The 5,487-nt window shown below is 36.4% G+C and overlaps 1 non-coding gene across 1 annotated transcript; it reads right to left on the reverse strand.

Annotated features, from left to right (window-relative positions):
• Positions 1-5,258: 5,258 nt before the first annotated feature.
• Positions 5,259-5,332, reverse strand: Trnai-aau (transfer RNA isoleucine (anticodon AAU)). Its single transcript has one exon. It is a non-coding gene; the product is annotated as a tRNA-Ile (tRNA).
• Positions 5,333-5,487: the final 155 nt, after the last annotated feature.

Genomic DNA, 5,487 nt, shown 5'->3' on the forward strand with positions numbered 1-5,487 from the left:
CAAGCACGCACCGCTTAACAACCGATGTTGGTATGTTTACGTCCGCGTATCCTAGCGGTTCGGCACAAGAGACCGATAGAATAAGTACCGGGCTTTAAAAAAAATAAGTCCTGAAGTTAATTTGTTTGACTAAAACCTTTAAAGATGGTGCCCCAGCATGGCCGCAGTCAAGCAACAGAAGCAAGTAAAATAAAATAAAAGGAAAACTCCATCATCGAAATAAAATAAAATGCTAGTGGTTGATGTAAATTGATGTTAGTGAATGAATATGCAATAACACAAAACTATGTAGTGTGTGTTTACAAAGTAATGTGATATTTCTGACGTAGTGAAGCATAGTTGCCATTGTTGCTATTGTGGTTGACCTTGTATTAGTGTACTGGTGGTGGTGGTAGTGGTGGTGGTGGTGGTGGTGGTGGTGGTTATTGCTGTTGTTTACTCCTAGATTTGCTAATCAAGAAAATCTGATTAAAGACACTCCGGCTTTGACCATTCCGTCTATTAAGTTCCCTATAACATCAGTGACTTTGGTTTAACTATTCACAACCTAATCTGGAGTGCACACGGCAACAATATGACCTGCAGCATGTGCCAATAGATTCTTAGAACTTTCCAGTCTAGACATCTTGATATTAGTATTATTCGGTTCTCTACCTTCGCCAGGTCTCATCTTCAATATTGTTATTCTTTACACGAAACAAAACATTATGAGAATTGAAGCACCTCAGAGATAGATCAAAAAAATAATAAATGGTATGACAGACTTTGACTCAAAAAGCTCAAACTTTACCCCTTCCAACGCTGCCATGAATACTGCATTATGTATATGACGTAATAAATATCCAATGAATACAGTCCAAACAAAACTGGTTTCAAGTCCACAAGTTACCCAAGGCTAACACTGCATACTAAATTCGAGCTCATATCACGTAACATTGCAACACAGTTTTTCTATCTCAACTGGCCCTGCCTAATTCAAAACTACTCCGAAAGAAATCATAAATGAAAAATTCTACCACCGACATCTGGATACATCTCATCAAACCACAACTCCATACTTGAGTGGGCTATGGTATCCTAAAACATAACTTAAAAGACTAGCCCCTGATGATGATATTAAGTTAAACATAGCCTTGGACAATTAAGGCCAAAACCTAAGGTATCTATGTAGGACCACATTTTTTACCGTGCCAATCTACTGTGAGTAGAATATTCACATTGCAGACAGCCGAAATGATATTATGATAACAATACGGACAATTGGTATTGGAGCGCGGTTCAGAAGTTCACTTCGCAATTATATGAATCTAGGTTTCTGAGTATATGTTCAGTAAGGTGCACTGGATAAGAGTATTCTACTACTTTTACACACACACACACACACACACACACACACACATTACATACACTCCCTGAAATTGCTGACCCTGTGCCAAAATTTGAAATCTATATAAGATCTAATCATAAGGCAGCGAGCTGGAAGAATCGTTAGCACACCGGGAAAAATGCTTAGCGGCATTACGTCCATCTTTGCGTTCCGAGTTCAAATTCCGCCGAGGTCGACTTTGCCTTTTATCTTTCAGGCCCGATAAAATAATTACCAGTTGAAAAGGTGAGATCGATGTAATTGAATTATCATCTTCTCCGAAAGTGCTGACCTTGTGCCAAAAGTTGAAACTGACATTAGATTTAATCGTTTAATCTGTCCCCCGGTTTAAGGCAATCACCTGCAGAATGGATTGCACTAAAGCTAAAGGTGGGGCTTTAGTGCAGTCCTGCAGTCCATTCTGTTTTACCACCTCGGGTGAGACTTTAATGCAGTCTGTTCTCTTGATATCCTTAGTACTAGCTCCTCAGTCGGGGAATAACTTTGCCCCGTCCCACCCTCTTGCCTCCATTCTCGGTGTCCCTGAAAAATATCAAGACGCTCTCACACCCTCCTGCAATGAGAAAAAAAATTATCTTAACTAAACAAGAGAAGAACAAGAACATTAACTAGTCCAATGTTTAGAAGAAATCTATGTAAAATAGAAGTAAGAAAGCGAAGAAGAATGAGGTAGATAAATCCGTGTTTATTCTACAACGGCGCGAGTTTTGGTAAGCAAACATGAGAATAGAAATTGCTTGATTTGGTTACTTTGTATATATTTGGCATAGAAAATTAAAGCTGAGTAAATTATTGCCCGCGAGATAAGAAAGAAAGAAATTCTTGTCTTCTTGTATTTTTGTCTTGATCAGATAAAAGTGAAGATTTCTAAATGACATGCGAAAATCCTCTGAGTTCCTGTAAACGAGCACCGAAAAAACAAACTTTTGTTTCCTCGTTGATAAGAAATATCAATAAATGAAGAAATATTACCGAAGTGGAATAAAATACAGAAACCAATAAAGTAAAATCAGGTATTCTTGTACAGTAGCTAGTTGGTTTAGCTGTGGTTACAGTATTGTTACTATTTAGCCCTTGGTCAACCCCGACCGAACTAACCTAAGGCCTAAGACGTTCTAGTCATGGTTGTGACCGTCTCGTCTTTTCTTTATATTGATTGATTTATTTATTTATTTTTAGTAAATAATCTTAAAGTATGACTGAAGGCGTGTAGTCTAGTGGTTAGAGCGTTGAGTTCAAGATCATAAATTCGTGGGCTTGATTCAAGGACTAAGCGACACATTGCGTCCTTAAGCAAGGCACTTCATTTTACGTTGTTGCAGTCTACTTAGCTGAAAATTAATACCAGCCGACTACTAACGCAGCATTCACTCTCCGTTCAGCAATTATCCTTGATGTTGTGTTGGGTCAAGAGTGGGAGGGACAGGAAGGTTTCTATGTCTAGCAGTGACTACATAGAAGCAATTAAAGAAAGCATAGCATATGCTACCAAGTCATCCTTGCTTGCGAGTAACAGTTATCTACTTTATTAAGTGATGCTCCACCGTTTGCCCTCACATTTCTTTGAAATCGATATCCAACATTGGATCAAGCTAACGAATATTGTGGATGAAATGCATATGGATTTCATCAACCTTCGTATATGACCGAGGCGCTAAAATAGACAATATTTCCAACATATACAAGTACAAGGGAGTGCTGAAAAGTTCCTGGCTTTAATGGTATCGCGAAAGGCCTGGCTGGAGGCCCAACATTCCCAGTTCTTTTACAGGCTGAGAAAAAATGAAGGGCTGTTGCAATAAGTGTGTGAATCTGAGAGGGGAATATGTTGGATAAAATCATAATAAACTGATTTTCCTGTATTTTCTTTTATCCAAAGCCAGGAACTTTTCGGCATTCCCTCGTACTTCAGCTCCTCCCATCACCCTCAATGTTTTTATGGAGAGTAAATATAAGCAGTTTCGTGTAGAGTTTTCTTCGTGGTAGAGTCACAATCTAGAGAGCGAGGTTTACATTTACATTTAAAATGAAACCAAAAGCAACGTATATTTTATTTCAGTTTCAACTTCAGCAGCAATATTTTTAAGCTTCTTGTTCAGTACTTTTTCTGGTTCAGTAAATTAAAGACATCATCACTCCTGCGCCCGCACTTTTCTTGATAGTCTATTCATTTAGTCTATTCTTTTTACAGACAACGCTTTTCAAAGACGTAAAGAAATTATTGCCATCGCGTCGTATATTTATTTTAACTTCTAATTGTTAGTATTGATTAATTTTTACTATTTAGTACGAAAATAAACATAGAAAACAATTCTTCGTCTAAGAATAAATCCTATTTTGTGAATGTCAGCTAAAACGTACTATTAATGAACTTAAATTGGCATATTTATTCTTTAAATCTAAGAATAACTCTATTCTAAAACAATAGTAGTATTTTCATTAAATTTGAATTGAAAATTATACCTTTTGCACCTAAAATTGCACATAAAAGCCATTATTTTTGCATCTTTTTATTTGCATCTAAAAAGTGATTTTCACTAAAATCGTATGCTTTCAAAACTTTGGAGACTTGGAAAATGTTTAGCTTGTGCAATGCTATTCCCAAAATGAAAAAAAAACACAATACAAGCATCTAGGTGGAACTGAAACTAGTATTGAATCGAAAACGTTCAAAATCTGGAACTGTCCTTACTCCCAGCACCTTTTAAGTTTATTTACTGTTTTCAATGTCACCTTTTGCTTAAGAAATCTGCTTCCCAACTGCATGGTTCCGGGTTCAGTCCCACTGCGTGACACCTTGGGCAAGTGTCTTCTACTATAGCCTCGGGCCAACCAAAGCCTTGTGAGTGGATTTATTAGACGGAAACTGAAAGAATCCCGTTGTATATATGTATGCATATATATCTATGTGTGTGTGTCTTTGTCTATGTTTTCTCCCCATCCCCGCTTGACAACCGGTGTTGATGTATTTACGTCTCCGTAACTTACCGCTTGGGTAAAAGAGACCGATAGAATAAGTATCAAGCTTAAAAAATAAGTCCTGGGATCGATTCATTCAACTAAAATTTCAAAGGCGGTACCCCAGCATGGCCACAGTCTAATGACTGAGACAGGTAAAAGATAAGATACTGCACAAATTTTCACGAAATTTTCAGTATCAGATTCGACCCATTAGGATCTTTTAAAAAGCAAAACCATACGTATTTTTTTCTAAAATAACAGAGATATGTTGACTTAATCTCGTTCATATTTGACTATCTTTTGCACCAGATTTAACTTAGTTTCTAGAAACAGATTCTTTTCCCTGAGAACTTTCCAATAAGCTAATTGGTACTAAATGTCTTCTACAAATAACAGATATTATGATTTATTGACCAATTTGATCACATTTTACCTCATAAGTGTGTCTGTACAACACCGATTTTGAGATTTATAGAATTCGATTATTCTCAGCGGTATCTTTTATTTAAGTTTAACTAAAGCAATAAATGATAAAGAAATGAGGAAATTGCTGTTCAGTAGTTGTATCTGTTCGTTAATCCACCTTTTTGAATTTCTATTAGATAAATATAGATATGACTGTGTGAATATGACTGTGTATTTATTTAAGTATAACTTACACAATATTTATATACTCAAGAGATGATATATACATTGGTTTTAGATTGGTTTTACATGAAGAATATTCCAGAGGGTGTACGAACTGTCTGTGATGATAGAGTAATAATGAAATTTGTGAGGGAAACCAAAAATGAGAAATAAAATTTTAAATAAGTTCAAAAATATCAACGACTTTGACGAATTAAAATGCTTTGTTCCATTTAAAATTATATGCATAGATTTAAAAAGCAATTTATAAAAAAATAAGGTTTGGCCAGTATGGGGCTCGAACCCACGACATTCGCGTTATTAGCACGACGCTCTAACCAACTGAGCTAACCGGCCGCCTGACTGCAACTGTTCTAATTTAACATTATATAGTATATTAGTGTGTCTTTGTGTTAATTTATGTTTATATGTGTGTATGTGTGTATGTAACTGCGTGTGCGTGCGTGCGTGTGTGTGTGTGTGTGTGTGTGTGTGTGTGTGTGTGTGTGTGT

Source organism: Octopus bimaculoides, chromosome 3 (genome assembly GCF_001194135.2).
Source record: "Octopus bimaculoides isolate UCB-OBI-ISO-001 chromosome 3, ASM119413v2, whole genome shotgun sequence".
In the NCBI taxonomy this organism is placed as follows: Eukaryota; Metazoa; Mollusca; class Cephalopoda; order Octopoda; family Octopodidae; genus Octopus; species Octopus bimaculoides.